The sequence below is a fragment of the Pogona vitticeps genome, chromosome 1, assembly GCF_051106095.1.
Source record: "Pogona vitticeps strain Pit_001003342236 chromosome 1, PviZW2.1, whole genome shotgun sequence".
Lineage (NCBI taxonomy): Eukaryota > Metazoa > Chordata > Lepidosauria > Squamata > Agamidae > Pogona > Pogona vitticeps.
The window spans coordinates 125,410,083-125,429,885 of NC_135783.1; the positions used below are offsets into that span (position 1 = coordinate 125,410,083).

The following is a 19,803-nucleotide window of genomic DNA, read 5'->3' on the forward strand; positions in this document are numbered from 1 at the left end:
CTGCTGTAATCACACATGTAGGAACAAGGAGGAAGAGGGGTCATTACATAGGCCAGAGAAGAAGGAAGTAGTCTGATTGAGGGAACTGTGTCCAATCAACACAAAATAAGTCTATTAATAAAAGTGCAGCCAGTGGAATCACTGAAGATAATTAAGTGCAGGTATGGAACCCTGCAGCTTGGGGGTAAGTGAGTGGGTCCTCATGTTTTCAAAGCTCTTCTCTCTACCACCAGTGTTCTTCTCTAATTCTCTGGCATCTTTGTTTCTGCAGAATGTCTCTGGGCTGATGTGGAACTAGAGTCTTTAGTTTCCTGCAGAATTTATGGAAGGCTGCTCACTGGATATGAAAAGACAGGGAGTAGCAGGTTGGGGGCGGGTGTGAGGCGAGGAACGGATATCTGAGAAAGATAATGCTTGAGGAGGGGGAATGGAACTCACAGTACGTAGCGGAAAGGGGGGAGAACAAGGAAAGGGAGACTAAAGAGCAAGAACTGGAAGAAGAGAGGAGCTGGAAGGAGTTAGGGGGCAGAGGAGATCTTGCTTGGGGCCCCCCACAACCCAAGCAGTAGGTCTATCTATCCAGTTCAAGGATCCTGAAATCTATAGCTAGATTCCTCTGGCCTAGGTTCCCACAAATCCCAATCTTTTCAAGGGGGGAAAACCCTCTTTTAAAAACTCAAGGCATCAGAGATTATAAGGAGGATGAAACATGCCATTTTTGTCCCACAGAAAGGCCCTTCTGATAGATATAGGCTTCTCCAGCAACTGCATGTTCTGTGACTACTTCTTAAATTACCTCCCCTCCCCCTATGTTTGTCTTTGTGTGCTAGAATTGTCAGGTGAGAAAATTCCTGCATACAGTTGTCTAGTATGAAGTGCTGGCAAAACATCAGGAAACATTTCAGCCATTCAGGTATTTTATGATTGAGACTGTTCATTTAGAGTCAGTGGCTGTTTTCTGGCTGCTTCCCAACATGCGTTTTCAGAAAGTAACAATGGAAAGTGGAGTAAGATTGGGACTTCTATAGCAAAAATAGTATTTTTGTTTATTGTTTACTTCTTTGGTTTACAATGAAGCTTTAGCCCTGGTAGATGAAAACTGAATGCTGTTTCAGATTGTACAGACTGAGCGCCAGAACTGCTTAGTAGCAATCATTAAACTAGACCAGCAGACTACCTCAGAAAACAAATGACAATAGGATAGAAGCTTTTACTTCGAAAGTGTTGAATCAGAAAGGAATGTTACTAACTTACAAAGAATTACTTAATAGAGAACAAAATATAAAAAATAAGCAAGAATTAGAGGAACTAGGGGTGGCGACAGATTGGTGGTCATTGAATAAACTAGAATCAAGAGATAAAAAAGGTAAAAATATAGGCTTTTTTGAGGGTGAAGTCCAGGTGGACAAACTGTGGATTTACACTGATGAGAAAATAATAAAGAAAATGTATACATACTTATTGGAATATGATCTGGAGGATGAGAGGGTAAAGGAGACGATGATAAAATGGGCAAGTAATTTCAGTTATAATATTGATATTGATCACTGGACAATGACGTGGAAAGATTGTTATAAAATGATTAAGCCGGTAAACTTAAGAGAAAATATCCTCAAAATGTTTTACAGATGGACTATACCCCTGCAAAACTGGCAAAAATGTCAGAGGGTAGCAGCAATATTTGTTGGAAATGTAAAAAACAAAAATGTAGGAACTTATTATCATATGTGGTGGACATGTGAAAAAGCCAGGGGTTATTGGTTATAGCTGTGGGAAATAATAAAAGGAATCACTCGAAAGAAATTAAATTTCAAACCTGAAATAGCACTACTAAGTATAAGGCCAGAAAGTACTGACAAGAAAATCAAATATTGTTTGATGTATATATTTATAGCGGCTGGGTTACTCTGGGCCCAAAAATGGAAAAGTGAAGACATACCTACAATGGAGGAGTTCCTGAAGAAGCTGTTGGATATTACAGAACTAGATACACTCTCAGGAGCACTATGAGAACAACTAAGGGACTATGCAAAACAAAGTTGGAACTTAATATATGTTTGGGCCCAGAGACAGATCAAAGGATAGGGCAAAATGATCGATGTGTGTTTTTTTTCCTTTCTCTTTCAATGCTCTCTGGAAACTTGGGAAATTTGGGACTCAATGAGATCTGAATCTATGTCCTCCAAAGGGGGAGGGGGGATTTTTCCCCCTTTTTTTCTCATTTCTTTTTCTTTCTTTTTTATCTTATATTGCATATTTGTTTGTAGTTGGTAGATTTATATGTTCACATTAAATAAAAATGATATTAAAAAAAGAAGAAAGCAAATGACAATAGGAAACAAAAATATGCCCCCAGAACACAAAAAAACCTTAAATTAATCTCAAGATTTCATTACTCTGACAAAATATTATTGCCCTTCTTCAAATATTAGTAAGCTGCTTCTGTATGGCTTAAAGCAGATAATGTGATGTTAGCATAACACTTTCCCCTTGTAGTAATTCAATGATTAAAGCAAAATTAGAGGCATTTCACCCTTGTGTGTTTCTCATATGTGTGAGGGCAGGGTCTAAAATAAAATAAAAAGCAGCCTTGGATAGGCAGATACAGTGGTGCCTCTCATTATGACGTTAATTCGTTCCAGCGAAATCGCTGTAGAACAAAAACATCATAAAGCGATTTTAAAAAGCCCATAGAAACGCATTAAAACCTGGTTAATGCGTTCCTGTGGGCTGGAAACTCACTGTCCAGCGAAGATCCTCCATAGCGCGGCCATTTTCGCTACCTGTGCAGCAAGGAATCCGTCCCAGAAAATAGCGGGTGGCCATTTTGTTTACCCGGTGGACATTTTGAAACTGCCAATCAGCTGTTAAAAAATCATCGCTTTGCGAGAATCAGTTCCCGAAGGAGGGAACCGATCATCGCAAAGCGAAATTCCCCCATAGGGAACATTGATTTGCGATCACTTTTGCGATCGCAAAAACATTGACGTCAAGTGGTTTCGTCGTTAAACAGAGCGCCCGTCTTGCGGGGCACCACTGTACGATTTTCTGATCAAAGGGCCTGCTCCATTGCTTTTCCCTCAGACAGGAAAGAGATACAGGGGTTCTGCAGCTTTCTCCAAATTGAAAACAAAAAAGTGAAAAGTGTGTATATTTTATTAGGGGAATGACTTTAGTAATGACTAAAGGCTGAAGCTTCTGTTTTGTTGTTGCTCTTCTGTTCGTGGTTCTTGGCACCCAAGGTTGACTTTCTTCTTTAAATGCAATCTATCCATTGTTTCCTGGGTTATTTGTATTACTGTTATCCTTCCTCTTAAAGACCTTTTCTGTCTAACATGTTGTTTTCAAATGATCTGCCAGCAAGGCAGGATTTCCCATAAGCTTTAGCCGTGTCACGCATCTTCAGCTCATTATCTAGGCCTGTTTCCATAAGGTTTTCACTCAAATGATTGACCAGTTTATAAAATGCCTTATTTTCCAGGCAAACAAATATAGTCAAAAACAAAACAAACTGCATATCATAATATAAAAAACAAACACTAGTTAGTATTATAAATACTAACAAGCTACAAGTTATTAGCTTCATGTTCATTTTAAATAAAAAATAGCATACTCGGTAATAAGCCGCTCTGAGTTCAGAGGGACTGGATTCAGCAGTACCTAAGTAAGTGACTTTGGAGAAAAACATTTTCCAAATGGAGTGAGACAGGAAGATATTTTTGGTTTTTGATTAACTGCAAAGAAGTTCAAGAAACTTCAAGTTGCCCCTGGGTAAGTCTATGCACGCCTGGAAATTAATACAGTTTGTTACGGCATTTTAAATGTTAGAAATGCTGATTTTTAATAAATGATACCAGTTGCTGTAGCAAAAGAAGGAAGCAATAAAGTAGAATGATCCTTATACGTGAAGCCCCAGTAAAAGCCCATTGCTTTCTACTCCCACCCCCTTTTTAGTGCATGCTGTCAGATGAGACAAGATGGATTCATGGAAGAGCAGGAATGAATAGAATACGTTGCTCTCAGAGGGAATAGGATTGCATTAAGGAAGGAAGCGGGTAGGAGCTTTGCCTACACACTGAAGGTCTACCTCATTCCCAAAACTGATGGCACAGCATACAGTCCCTAATACAACATCATGGCCTTTTCTTTTTTTCTTGTTTGTAGTCCTCCCCATCACTGGTGCAGAAGTATTTACATATTGGCATGAGCCTGAGAGCAAATTGATTCAGGCCGTCTCCAAAGCAGGTTGGTCAGCAAATATTCAGATACAAATCAGAGCAGACCACTCCCGCACCTGTACTCCCAGGTTGACAAATAGTGTAGGATTGGTGCCAAATTGTTGGATTTAATAACTCCTTGTGGCGATTAATTAGAGAGGTTTATTTGGTTTTTATGAAGAGCTAAATTGCTTGGTTGTTTGCACCTGGCCAATATTCCGTTTGAGTATCTTAGTTCCACCACTCTAAAAGGGAAGAAGGTGCTCTTTGTCCACATTCTTTCTGAAATTCACAGATTTAGAAATCTTTGTTTGTCCAATGGGCTGTCACTTCTCCAAACAAAATTCTGCAGACCTGTACATCTTTTCAGCATAGAAGATGATTTGCCAAATAGTTACCCCAGTTCCCTTTGTTCATTTATTTTTTGGTATGTTCAGTTCTGCGGATCGTGAGATTGGGAGTTCGATTCCCCACTGTGCCTCCTGCAAGAAGATATGCCTGTCTGGCTTTGGGCCAGTGGCACAGTCCCAGGATGCCCCCTGTTGGGTGGAGTTCTATCAGTTTCAGAAATGATACAGAGAACAGCTGGGGGCCACCCATAGGCTGCCTTTGGGCTACGGGGTGGGCTTCTCTTTTTAAGGCAAAAGGGGTAAAGGATCTCTAGGTTCATTGCTCAAGACTTGGGTGGCTGTCCTTCATATTAGCTGCTTTAATCCCACAGACATGTGAGTCAAGCAGTGTGGTGATGATTACAGCTCAGTACATCTGTCTGAAGGCATTTGACTGCTCTGTGGAAGAATATAATGGAAGTGTGTTCTCTTTTTGCTTTTTTTTTTCTGGCATAGAAAGACCAATAAAACAAAAAAGAAACCCAAAACTTATTTTTTGCACAAGTTTCAGCCTCTTAACTTTATTTTTTATAAATGACTGCTACTCTTATTAATGGTTATATGTTTGAATTTAGTGATTAGCCTTAAAAGTCAAAAGGCTTCTATTAGTTTTTCAGGACACGGGTGGCAATAAACAGTCTTTTTGCGTACAAGTATCTTTGCCTTCAGCCTAGCAGAACGTCTGGTGTAAGCTTTCATGGTTATTTCCCTTAGTCATTAATCTCTGTGTGATCTATTGTCAGATGCTTGTAAGGTGACTACTTCTACAGAGTATCCCTTATCGTTCATGGCAAAAATGTATTCTACTGAGGCAGGTTAGTTAAGCATGGCCCCATCAGCCTATATCTGTGTAAGCTGTTGTCCTTAATCAAGCCAGTTTTTGTTGTTGTTGTTGTTTGGTCTTGATTCAGGATTTTTGCTATTCTATTAGTGAAAAGAATGTGAATCAAATCTGCAATGAAACCAAGGTTGGTTGTTTTTTTTAATGTCCTGAAATGTTTGATTTCTCTTTTTGTCAACTCTAAGGAATCTGAAGTGATTTTTTTTGATGGGGCTGCTGTAAAGTCATTGTGCAGCGTCTACATACTGTGTTTCCAACCTCTAGATTTTTCAGTAATTTCAAATTACCAGTGCCTGGTGAACACTGAGGGTGTTAGGCGTATGCAACAGAAATGTTATAGAAGTACACTGGAAGAATATGGAATCAATCAATGTATAACTACTGGACCAACTTGGAAAGCATTTGCTAAATAAAGCAATCATCTGATATACAGAACAAGGTCATTTTCTGGAGGATGCCAAGAGAATGAATAAAACCTGCTGGCCTAGGACAGAACAACACTTATAAAGATTAACTGACATCTCATAATTTAGGGGAGCTTTATAAGATACATAGCTGCTTCAAAAAAGTACAAAGTGGGTGTGGAGGGGCTTTGATTAAATAAGGAAATACCTGTAAAACAGCACGAGGAAACCACTTTATTGTGGTTTCCTCGTGCTGAAGAATGAGTGAATTCCTCCACGTTTCTAGAAGGGGACAGACAAACAACTAGCTATTTGAATAGCTCAGAGGTTTAGGTATTTGGCTGCAGAACCAGAGGTTGGGAGTTTAATTCCCCACCGTGCCACCTTGATTTTGGTGGTGGGGGGAATCGATCAATAGGGTCCTGTCCAGCACTGCAGTTCTAAAATGATGATGATGATGATTATCTTTGAATAGTGCTGCTTCAAAAGGTGCTGTTAAGGGGGACTAGATAAATTTCACTTCTTAATCCAGTGTGTTTTCATTTTTATATACCGTATTTTTTGCTCCATAAGACGCAGTTCCCCCCCCCAAAAAGTGGAGGAGAAAGTATGTGTGTCTTATCAGCAAATACTATAAAAAAGGGTTCAGGCACCATTACCCAGAAGCCTCCCACCGCCATGCTGGGAGGCCTCTGAACTGGCACTAGAGGCTGCTTGCTGTGGCAGCCATGTTAGACCTCACCACTCTGCCATTTACATTGCTGGCTTTCAAGGATTTGCCTCCTGGATCCCACCTGGAAAACCAGCAGGACCAACAGGCCTATGGCAGCAAATTTAAATGGCAGAGGACAGTGAAAACAGGCAAGGGCCAAAGGGGAAAGAGTGATTCTAAAAGGACTAGGAGAAACCACACAGTCCCCGCACTACCATAAATTAGGTAGTTGATTTTCCCACATTTGGGGAAATCACAGGGATCAGCATACCTGAAGTGCAATAGATGAGCCTTACCCTGGGAAAATCACTTTTATGATCATGGTATCTCCCCTGCCAGGTATGGGTTGGAGTGGCCCCTGCACCTCCTACCCTCTTCTGTGTCCTGCCCCCCAAAGGCATGGTGACCCCTGGCTGCACCTCCTGCTCAGAACATTTTCAATGCATTTCTGTGGGAAATTTGGATTCGACTTGCAAACTTTTCAACTAGTTCTGGGCATCTAATAGAGAATTTATTTCCAAAGGGTGTTGCAGCAAGGAAACTAACTGTGCTTTATGAGCCAGAATACAAACTTGGCTGCTGATCACAAATTAACCCTGCATACATGGGAAAGCAAAATTCAGTCTTACTTTTAGTTGTTTCCAAGTCCTTATGGTTGTGGTAGCTTTTTGATGTATCTAAATCAGAACAGGGCCAGGAAGTCTCAGAGACAGGGCATAGTTATTTGATTAATGTTTTTGGAACAGAGTTCTTGCCTGTAGCACATACTACATTTGCTGATACAGTAGTTTGAAAATTAAGAAAGTCAAAATTCTTAGTGACTTCTAACTGGATTACAGTACCTGCTTCCTGATTTCAGCTACTATAGTTTGTATTCAGTTTTTTTTTTTTTTTTGGCTCGCCAAGAACATTGTTCCTGGCTTTGTCTTGAATAACCTCTTGTGCCTTGCATGCTATAAACTTTCAATTATGTCAGAAAACCGAGATTTGGTCTTATGCTGACCATGTGCTACTGCTGGTGAATGGGATGAGGTTAAGCTTTGTGTTGCTGTTCTTTTGCATAACCTAAAGTAAATAAGGAAAACCAGCTGTTAAATAGTTTAATTCCACTATTTATCCTCCACACAACTAAAAGGGACCTCTCAATGCAGTGCCAAATCTGTCAAACCATTTCTAACTTAATATAGGCTTGAGCTGTAGCTGGGCAGAGGTGCACAACAATCTCATCTGTCATTGAGACATTTCTATAAATATGGGGAGGAGGTGGATGAAAGGAAATGTAAAATATAGGTAGTGTGGTATAGGTCTTATGGCTGGCTGATAATGGTCTATATGTACTTGACTTAAATTTATGGTACATAAACTAGAGTACACACACCTTTAAGTCTCTCCATTTGTTAATGACAGTGGTAATGGTTTTTAATGCCACTGTTGACTGCTGTTCACTTTACATGGTTCAAATGTTATTCTGTTATAGTTTATTAAATATTTTATTACACAATTTGGTTCAGAATATTTTTTCCTGTGTTCTTCCTCTAAAGATTAGGTGCGTCTTAAGGTCAGGTGCGTCTTATGGAGCAAAAATACGGTAATGCCTAGCAGATTTAGACTGCATCTGTATAAATAATCATCTGACACTGGGATCACATTGCATTGCAAAATACTTCAAAATTAGGAAGATTCCTCACCAAAAGTAACAAACGTATATCTGTGCACATTTACAGCTGTTAATAAAGTAACTCACAAGTTTTGGCTCTAAGGAATATTATCTACCCCATCTCCTGAACAATACTCAATAATTGTTTAATTTTGATATGTTGGCAGAAGAATCATAGTATGTTTTTAGAACAGCTAGCAGTCTTGCCAAATTCAAACCTGTGGCAGTCATGGTTAGCATAAACTCTTGAGCCTGTTTCTGTGTGTAGAGATAGACCCACAATAATCTATGCAGCTGGTATCACTGTGAGTTAAAAACTGAGAAATTTTACTTAGAACATATGATACTTAGAACATATCAGCATCAACTATTTAAATTACAGTACTTCAACTGCACACTCAAAAACAAGCCCCATTGACTTCAGTGTGACTTATACCTGGGTAAATATGCATAGGATTATAGCTTACGTAAATATAATCCCTAAGCAGTTTGAGAAGCCTCATTTTATAAAGGAGGCTAAAGATATCTGTTAGAAAGCTCTTGAGATACTTGCTAAACTACAGTTTCCAAGGTTTGCTTCTGAGGATGACATGACAAAGCAATCAGTTGCATGAGCCTGCCGTATAGATAGGACCTTAGATGAGGAGTGCTAAAAAGCTAAGCTGTAACTGAAGATGTTTTTAAAAGCATAGCACTTTCTCCATAATAGCACTTAACTGTCAAATAATTTGAGTTGCAGATCAAGCAGTGTCTTTCCTTGATGTTTAGCCCCCATCTCTAAACATCACTTGTAATTCTTAGGAATTTTTAAAAAACACTGTCTTGGCTACCTTGCCTGATATTTTGCACTGCTTAGTTACACTTAAGATGTTAGAGGAAATATGTAGATGAAGAATATATAAGAGATAAAATAGCAATAATTAGTTCCTCCGTTTACAAAATGAATGCATTCCGCGGGACATTATGTAAAGTGAAAAATTTGTAAACCGGAACGCAAATTGCCATAGGAACTGGGGCGGCGCTATAAACCTCCAGGCAAAATGCATCCTGGGGAAACTTTCTTCATAAACCCAAACAAACAAACAAAATATAAACCAAGGCATTATTTTCAATGGATTTCTCTTTGTAAACCGAAAATTATGTTAACTGAGGGGTTTGTAAACCGAGGTACTACTTACTAAAGTTATGAGTTGGGGAGGAGAAAGTCTTGATGAAATTCTTACCTCCTGGTCCACAGAGTTAAGAGTTATTTATACTACACATATATAGCAATTTGATACAACTTCAGTTGCTATGGATCAGTACTATAGAATCCTGGCATTTGTAATTTGGTGAGGTTTTATGATTCTCAGTTAGAGAGGTCTAGTTCTGTAGTTCAGGGGAGTGTCCTAGAGGTCCCTGCAATGACAATCATTCCCTAGGGCTCCTGGGTTTAGCAATCTGCGTGTCTCATCTGGGCACACTCACAGGATTCTGTAGGTCAAGCCATGGTGATTAAAGTGATTGATTAATCAGCCACAGTTGTGTGGTGTTGTTACACTCTAAATGGCATTCAGACTGCTGTGTATTGTAGATACACATGTTGAACTCTGTGGAGCTCTTGGTAGCATGGTATGGGAATGCACTCTCGGAAACTGGCTGGATAGCTCAGGGAGTTTCATATCTGGCTTCAAAGCCAAAGATTGGGAGTTCAGTTCCTCACTGTGCATCCTGGAAGAGCCAACCTGTGTGAGCTTGGGCAAGGTGCAGAATCCCAAGATGTCCCCAGAAGAAGGAATTGGCAAAAAGGAAGACCAGATGTGAGATGGATGGACTTCATGAAGGAAGCCATAGCCTTGCGTTTGCAGTTGCTGAGCAGGGCTGTTGAGGACAGGACATTTTGGAGATCACTCATTGATACGGGCACCATAAGTTGGAGGCAACATAGCACATAATAACAAGAAACCAAAGCAATTTAAGAGGGAATGCTATCCTCACTTCTATTCCAATCTCTTGCAACTGACAACCAAGTCCAATTATCAGTTGAATATTGATAAACAGTTGAATAGGATATACAGCTAATGCTTATTTTGTTTTGTTTTTAAAATAATAATCCAATAAAACTCAGTTCTGATTTAGATAATAATTACCGCTTTTAGATCTTCATGGGTGAAATGCTATTTACTATGTTGGTATTTTGTTGCATGTATTTTTATTTCAGTTATGAATGGTAGAGCAAAACAGAACAACCTTCCATGGCAAAGTGGTCCTTAAAAATCATAGCTAAAGCAACTTCCTTGAATCTTCAAGTGCATTGACTGATTTAGATATAGGAGGAGGAATCCTAGGGAATAATTTTCATTTCCGGGACCCAAAGAGCTTTCACGAAATTGCTCTCACACAATTTATTATAATGGAGTAGTTACCAAAGCCACTGAGATAATAGCAGAACTTCTGTAGTAGCAGAGTGGTTGTGTCCCTGGGCTGGAGGAGGTTTGGAACTCCAATCCCTCTCCTTCTACCCCTCCTCCACCGCCATTTGGGCTCCTCTTGTTAGCCGATCCTTCTAGTGACACATCTTTGAGATCATAGAATAATGGAATTGGAAGAGACCTATAGGCCATCAGGTCCAACTCTCTGCTCAATGCAGGAATCTAGAGATGGGATATTCATATTCGTCTCCTGGGGGAGATGAATACGAATATCGCCATCACAGGTGTCTGGGCCTTTTGGGCCCACCTCCAGGACTGGCCAGTCCACATACTGCTCATGCTGTGCCAATCACATAAGGAGCCCCACTGGCACTTCCCTACCTCCCTGTGTTGCTGGCCCACTTAGCAGCTGAGTGGGGAAACTCATAATCCCGCCGCCTCGATGGAGTGGTCAGCAGCACAGAGAGACAGGGAAGCACTGGCTGGGCTTCTTCTGTGATGGCACAGCATGAACGATGACAGCAGTAAGTGGAGCAGTCAGTTCTGAGGGGTGGGTCCAAGGGGCCCAGACACCGGTGGTAGCGATATTTGTGTTTGTCTCCCCCAGGATATGAATATAAATGTTCCATCACTCGTCGTCATTTAGTCGTTTAGGCATGTCCGACTCTTCATGACCCCATGCCCTCCTGTCTTCCACTGCCTCCCGGAGTTGTGTCAAATTCATGTTGGTTGCTTTGATGACACTGTCCAACCATCTCATCCTCTGTCATCCCCTTCTCCTCTTGCCTTTACACTTTCCCAACATCAAGGTCTTTCCCAACATCTTTTCCAAGGAGTCTTCTCTTCTCATGAGATGGCCAAAGTACTGGAGCCTCAGCTTCAGGATCTGATTCCATCACTACAGGAACCCAAATCAAAACAGACCTGACAGATGGTTGTCCAATTTTCATTTATCGCAAAGGCCACTAAAAAAACAATCTGCCCACTTCAAATTTGCTACAGTGGGTGTGTCTTTGAATTAGGATTACACTGCTTTTCAGTAGTAGCAGCAACATGAAGAAGTGAATCTAAAGGGAAGTACAAAACAGTCAAATGCATTAGACTTTCTCTAGAACTGTGTGCAGTGTATCCTTTGGAGTTATGCTGATGGAAATGTTCACTAATCAAGAACTGTGAATGCTTTTATAGATTATTTTTTTTTTTGACAACAGGGTATTACACAGTCATGAATGCTATATGTTGAAAACTCTCCAAGTGGACATTTCTGATTAAATCTATCATTTGCTAACTGATTTACCTTCCATGCCACTTAAATGGGAACAACTTGGTGGCTTAGCCAGGCTTGAGCAACTTTAGTAACTAGTTATGTATGTATTTATTTATAACTTAAGGGATTTTTAATGATTTTTTTAAAAAAAATAATTACTTAATGCAGGGGGTGGGGTGTATTGCCGTTTTATTGACTTGAACCCATAAGCATTATTCCCGGAATAATGAGGTTGTGGGAGTTCTGCAGCCAGTGCTATAAGACACTAATTCAGTTCAGTCCAAATGGCTTTCCAGACTATGCATGTTGATCCTAAGAATACTCCAGTTTGGTTAAAAGGGATTTTTGAAAGACATTTCTCCCCAACAAGTTTTCCAAGCATCAGTTACTGTACTCCACTATTTTTCTTTGGGAAAGTCCACATTAAGTTTTTCTAGAGCACAACCCTTCTGAAGAGAAAAATCACTGATGCCTTTATTTCATTTCGGTTTCTCCAGCCAGAGGATAAATGGCCTTGAGAAATATGACGCTTCACTGCACGTTATATAAACTCTCTGGCTAATGTTTTGTATTATTTACAATCCTTGACCATGCAAACCTTGCCTTGGAGTGGATTAGGGTCTTCTGAGTACATTAATATCTATAAAATAACTTTCTAGCTTGCACAATCAATAAGGATATGTAAAATATGAAACTTATCCCAATATGCAGCGATTAAAAATACATTGTGGTGTTTGATCCAGTGGTGCAGTTTTCCGTGATATTAGTCTGTTTCAGCAAAAGGAAGAGGAAGGACAGGAGAAGAAAGAATATTGAGGGACCTTTAAGATATAGTTCACTGTGAGCTTTCCTGGATAAAAATCCATTTTTTTCAGATACATCTAAAGTTTCTTCATGGGGTGTGGGGTTTAAGCTATGTCAATCAGCAAAACCCACATCTTTCCAATTTTTTTATTATCTCCTATCATTTCAGCATCTGCCATGTAAGATAGTTTAACACTTGTTTTCCTTTCCCTGCTTTTCATTGCATCTTTGCCCTCCAAATGCTGATTTTTTTTCTGATGTCATCCAGAACTGTCCTGACCCACATTAGAACTGGTCTGGAGTGCCACGGTTTGACATAAATACATCTGATTTGACCTAGAACTTCTTATTTGGCTGAATCCAGTGCACAACCCTAGTGTATATTTTAACCCAATTATAATTTGGGTATTATATATAGATATTATTATCAGGTATTTTTTAAAAAAAAAACAGCCCCAGGCCAGTTACTTACTTTTTTCTCCTCTTTCTTTTGCTTACTGAATTTTATTCCTTTGGTTACATTCTTTCTCTTATTAATTTATTGTTGTTATTCTGTGTACGAAGAGTAAAAAATGACAAAAAAATTAAGCTAAGTTATTTTTCCAGTTATAACAGTATATTCATGCCTCTGAAGGAAATAACATTTTGATTTCTGCAGTTCTGCATTTTTCATGCAAATAAGATGATAATGGCCAAAATAATACTGGGAATTTACACAGGTATAACTCAAACAGAGTAACCGGTTGAACTGCTGGATAGCTCGGTGGTTCTGCTTGCAGAGCCAGAGGTTGGGAATTCAGTTCCCCACAGTGTCTCCTTGATCCACCAGGTCCCTTGCAGTTCTAAGATGATGAAGATGATGATTGGAGGCAGATTGCCTAGTGGTAAGAAATTATGGCTGACATTACAGTATTTATTCTGTGCCAATTCTCTCAGTGCAGTGTGCTGCAGATAATGTGTATGTTGGTTGATTTATCTAGTTTTGGCAATTCAATTCCAAAAAATTTGTCATTTACATTACATATGCAGGTGTAATTAACAGGATTTTGGTCCCTGTGTTCCTCATGGAGGATTCTGGTGGTGTTCTCACAATCTATATGAATTGTTTTGCCATCAGTGAAAAACTGATGGTGAAATAATAAAAGACATGTACTAAGAATAGAATCAGAAACCTTAGTATATGCTAATTGTCACAATATTCTTTCATTTATATATACCAGAAATATTCATGGCTGCTTTACATGGTAGCTGTCTTTCCACTTTATTCCAAAAAAGACCCTACAAGGCAAGTTGACCGAGAGATAGGACTGGCCAAGGATACTATGTAAACTTTGTGACTGATATGGGATTTGATTTTGGGACACCCTTTTCCATGGCCTGCAGTCTATCCATTACACTGTACTAACTCTGTGAGTTCTGTGGTTCTTGTTTAAATCATGCCACGTTTGAAACACACTGGTAGAAAAAACAATCCAAGGCTTAAGCAGCAAAAGATGAATATTTCAAAACATTCAAATTTGTGTGTCATGTAGATGATCCTACCTAATTTACATAGGCCTGTGCTATGGTCTGGATAAAAGAATGGATAACATTAGAAAAATCAAAGACTGTTAAAATTGGAAGGGCATGATTTAAAAATGGTTTGGCATGCATATGTGTGGTATGGAAAATTCAAAGAACAGACACATTTCTCAGAACATATTGTGAGGAAAGCGTTGTGTCTAGTATGGCAAAAATTTCAAATGAAAACTTATAAGAAAATTCCAATATGGGTAACTCCAATAGAGGCATTTACATTGAAAGTATTGAATCAGAAGGGACTTGTTAACTAAAGAGCAAAATATAAAAGACAGACAAGAACGAGAGAAATTGGGTCTAGCTACAGATTGGTGCTCAATGTTGAATCTAGAATCAAGATATAAAAAGGACAAAAACATGGGCTTTTTTGAGGGGAAAGTTCAGGTGGATGAACTATGGATTTATAATAAAGAGAAAATAATAATAAAAAGTATACATATCTATAAGAGTATCATCTAGAGGATGAGAGGGTGAAGGAGCTGATGGTAAAATGGGCACAAAACTTTGGGTATAATATTGATATTAATAAATGGACAAAAATGTGGAAAGATAATTATAAAATTATTAAGCCAGTTAATCTTAGAGAAAACACCCTTAAAATGTTTCATAGATGTCATTTTACCCCTGTAAGATTGGCAAAAATGTCAGAAGGGAACAGTAATCTTTGTTGGAAATGTAAAAAATATCCAGGGACTTATTATTATGTATGGTGGTCATGCGAAAAAGCAAAACAACAAAAAATTGGTTACAGGTTTGGGAAATGTCACAAAAGATATTGTTCAGCAAAAATTAAGTTTTAAACCTGAAATGTTATTAATGAATATAATGCCAGAAATTCTTGATAAGAAAAGAAAATATAGTCTACTGTATATATTTACTGCAGATAGGTTACTCTGGGCCCAAAAAACGGAAGAATGGAGAAACACCAACAATGGATGACCTATTAAAGAAGCTATTGGACATTGCAGAACTAGATATGCTTTCGGAGGCACTACGGGATCAAACGAGACACTTCGTAAAGGAAAGCTGGAAGCTGATATATAACTGAGCCCAGGAAAACACAGGAATTTAGGGGAAAAATTAGTTTATGGCAAATCAGTGCTCACTAGAATCCTTTGATGATATTCAGATGACGAGATGGTGGCAAAATCTCTGATCTATAGGTGTAGCACGGATGTTTCGTTTTGATATTTTGTTGTCATTGTTCTTAGTAATTTTGTTCTGTATGTTGGTACGTATGAATAAAAATAATAATTTTCAAAAGAAAAAAGAAAAAACCAATCCAAGGCTTAAGCAGCAAAAGATGAATATTTCAAAACATGCAAATTTATATGTCATGCAGATGATCCTACCTAATTCTCATAAAATTAGAGTTGTTCTAGGGCACCCCTGAGCTAATACGTAATCTGACTACAATCTATAAAATAGGCACTTGTATCTGTTACCTGAAGCTACAGTATTTTGTAGACAGAGCAGGCTTTACCCCTCCAATACACACACAATTCACCAAGCGCAGGTCATTAACCACTGAGTAGTATCTATTACTAATGCCCAAGTGCATGGTCACTTGCAGAGTTTGGAAAGTTAGTTTTAAAAAGTGATTAAAACTAGATGCAATTGGAGGTATAGTTTTAAGGTCATCCTGAGTAGTTAGCCATACAGTGGTGCCTCGCTTAGCGAGTGCACCGTATAGCGATGTTTCCGTATAGCGATCCCTTTTTCGGGATCGCTATACGGAAACATACCCGATCTTCGCAATGGGGAAAACCCACATTGCGAAGATCGGGTATTGCGGTGGCCATTTTGGAGCTGCCGAACAGCTGTTCGGCGGCTCCAAAATGGCCGCCGGAAGCCCGGAAATGGCTGCCGGCAGCCGTTTTCACGCCCTGCCCTCGCTTAGCGAGGGCGCGAAAATGGCTGCCGGCAAGGGGAATCCTCGCTGAACGGGTAAGTAAGCAAGGTATTGGAACGCATTAAACTAAGTTTAATGCGTTTCAATACCTTTTCCCTACCCGTTTAACGACGATTCCGCATAGCAAGGGTTAATCCGGAACGGATTAACCTCGCTATGCGGGGCACCACTGTAATTATCTCTATAATTTTTAAAAGGAACTCTTTACTTTCAGTAAAGTCTGAATTCTCAGAGCATCTGAACTTATTTCTTCTCCTCTCCACTGTAACCTCAGGACTGTATGATCTAGCAGCATAAGGTATAACAAGTATCAGGATTGGAACCATGTGATGCTTTCCTCCAGCACTTTGAGAAGCCAGCCCCTTAACTAAGACTAACTAAAATGTTACTATGCAAAAGGAGTAAAGTTATCCCTCATTAAGTTGCGATATTAATATAATATTGCTATGGCTTTGTAAAAAAAAAAAAAGTTAATTACAAGTGACTCATAATATGTGATATTTTAGTAATGGATGAAATTATTCTAGGACATTGCAAAACTCTGAAGATTAAGCAAATTCCTAAGGAGACTATTAATTAAAAATCATGGAATTAAGAAGTCATGTTTCATTAACCTCATGTAAAATATACCAGGTAGGATATATTAATATGTGCAATAAACTGCAATGCTTTTAACCTTAGGTATGAATCTATATAAATTATTGAATATGTAAAATAGTAACTTACAAATCGGGAATGCAAATGAGAAAATGCAGTGTAATTATAATTCCACTACCCCTCGGGAACAAGGCAAAAAAGGTAACTAACAATTACATCAAAGCAAGAAGAGAATCAGCTTCCATTTGTGTTTCTTACAGGCTTGCAACGATTGCAAAGTTCTCATCTTCACCTTCCTTTTACAATGTGTATTTTAGTACATCTTATCAAGTGTAAATATGACAAATAAGGGATGTCTTAAAAAAGAGTGTGTAATATATGAGCATAGAAGGATAGCAGGAATGTGTCTGTTGGCCATACCTCTTAATACCTCTACAGTCTTCATTAGTGGGAAAGCTCACGTACCCCACCTCAAGCAGAGAGAGAAGCTTGGAACACTTGTCTAAAAAAAAAATTAGTTATAAAACATGTTAATATTAACATTGACATTAAACATGTTTAACTTACCAGATCATAGTTATAACACATTAATCAAAGCAATAATTAATTAATTAATGTTCAATCTGTAAAGGGCACAGATAAATCAATCAGAAAGCAAGCTATACTTCCTTTTCAAAATCGTATTTACTGTATACTGAATAGACCGAGATAAATATAATTGGGCTATGGAGATAAATATAAATATGAAATGTCTTCCTTTTAGAGAGGTAGCTGTCTGCTCATATCTGCTCACTGGAGAATAGCTGAATCAATATATACCAAATCAGTATTAATGTTACTTTTTAGACAAGGAGTTGCAGAAAGGAGGGAGAGGGATATGCTAGTTATGCATACCAGTATAGTTAGCTTCTGTGATGCTTGGTAGGCTTGGAATTTCACATTCACATAAGAATTACTGAATATTTTCACTATTTTATCTATTTTCTATCAGATGTAGGCTGCCTTTCGCCCAGTGAGAGGACCCCAGGCACCTCTATGCTTAAACAATAATACTAAAAAGAGGCCAAATTATAGATTGAAACAGTATAGTCATATTCAAGTAAATATGAACAATATGAAGTTGCCTAATACCAAGCCAAACACATAGTGCACCTGTCTCACTATAGCTCACTATTTAGGACATATATATTAAGCAAGCAAAAAGATCTAAGTTTAGTCCTTGTCATCTCCAAATAAAGGATCTTAGGTAGCGTGGCTAGGAGTTACCCTAATAATCTCACAGTGGACAATACAGAGCTATAAAAAGACCAACAGCCCGACTCGCTGTCACTTAGCTGCATATCGCCAACTCCTCTACTCTCACTGCTGTTGGCTGTTCAAGGAGTAACAGGAAAAAATAGGGAAATAACTTAGAGTAGGGGGGATTGAGAGTGGTAGGTGGAGATGCAATCAGTTGAGAAAGTCAGCTAGTTGTGTAACTTCACAAAGACAGCTGATCAGACATCAAGGAAGCCATCTCAGTCAGATGGAGAAAGGCAGTGAGAGGAATCAGAGTAGGGATATAAAAATGTCTCTCGGTCAGTGTTTGTTTCTCTGAATTCCACATGTCTTTTCTTCCTGTTCTGTTTTGATGTAGCTTCTTTAACGTGGTTCTCTATGAATCCACACTGATGGGTTAAACAGCGCCTGCGCTGGTTCCTCTCGGAATTTTCCAGAGCTATGAGGGAAAAGATACAATGTTTGAGTTGCCCTGCACTGCGCAAGTGCAGCCCGCCAAAAATCCCCAGTTCCATTTATCCGCCCGCGGAGTTGGAACCTCTCGGTTAGAGCTCTTGAGATTTTACTCTCCTTTCGCTATTTTCGGATTTTTTGGACTTGACCTGGCTTGCCTATCGTCTATCCGCATCTCCGTTGCCCTGAATTCGGACCGGCTGACCTTCCGTTGCCTCCGGCGTGCTTCTTGCAAGTACTTTCACTTCCCGCTTGATCCTGATTGAGACCTATTACCTCCTGCTGAGGCGCCACGCGCCAGCAGGATTTCTTCAATTACTGACTTTCTCTACCGTTCGTTCACCGCTTAGCTTATGTCAGCGAAAAAGGGACCTTTCCGCCGCTGTTCTGCTTGCTCCGGGAAGCTCCCCTTCCAGGACCATCATTCCCTCTGTCTTTTCTGTCTGGGCGAGACCCATTCGCCCACCACTTGCAAGCATTGCAAGGAATTCACCAAGGTGACCCTAAAATCTCGTCAGCAACGCCTCAAGTATTTTCTCTGGAACCGCACTCTCTCAGCTTCACAACCGTTGGATATGGAATCTGTTCAGTCGGCCTCCACCGTTCGTTCATCGGTGACTTTGGTCTCCTCTTCCCCTCCTTCGACATCCAAGGAGGTGTCCACGAAGGTTTCCAAAGCGAAATCCAAGAAATTGCCTACAGGAAAGAAGCCTTCCTCTGATGTTCCTTCTTCTTCAACTTCGGCACCAACGAAGAAGGGTCCGTCCAAGGCTGCGTCGAAGACTAAGGCGAAGACCAAGGAGATTACCCTGGTCGTCCCACCTGTCTCGGCTTCTGTCCCTTCTCCATTTCTTGAGGAGTCTTCTCGGGACCGAGATTCGGTCTCCGACTTAGGCGCCCCCATTCCACCTCGCCAACCGCCTCCGGTGGATTTGGGAAAATCGCCTACGGTTAGCCAGCTCGACAAGCTCGTTGCCGGCGCCGACAGCATGCCGCTCAGCCCAATACTTACCGGGCGTACCACCCGATCTCCTTCACTTCTTTCGGAGTCGGGTCGATCGGCATCTTCTCCCCCCCCACGGGGTCGACCTATCAAGCCGGTCGAAGATCCAGTCCCTCGACGCCCAGCTTCACACTCTGCCGACGACGAACCATTGCCGAAAAAGCCCCGTCATCGACGTAGGCACCGTCGAGGCCACCGACGCCGAAGGGACTCCTCACCGTCCGACTCAGAATACAGTCGGGGTCGGAAGAGGTCCCACCGGAGACGGCGAAGAAGGGAT

General features: G+C 39.9%; 1 protein-coding gene and 1 non-coding gene across 3 annotated transcripts in view; one reads left to right on the forward strand and one right to left on the reverse strand.

The window, feature by feature from the left end:
* The window catches only part of CSMD1 (CUB and Sushi multiple domains 1), a 1,337,717-nt gene that overhangs the window by 18,715 nt on the left and 1,299,199 nt on the right, over positions 1-19,803 (forward strand). The window lies entirely within an intron of this gene.
* LOC140703341 (U1 spliceosomal RNA) lies at positions 6,742-6,910 on the reverse strand. Its single transcript, XR_012082776.2, has one exon. It is a non-coding gene; the product is annotated as a U1 spliceosomal RNA (small nuclear RNA).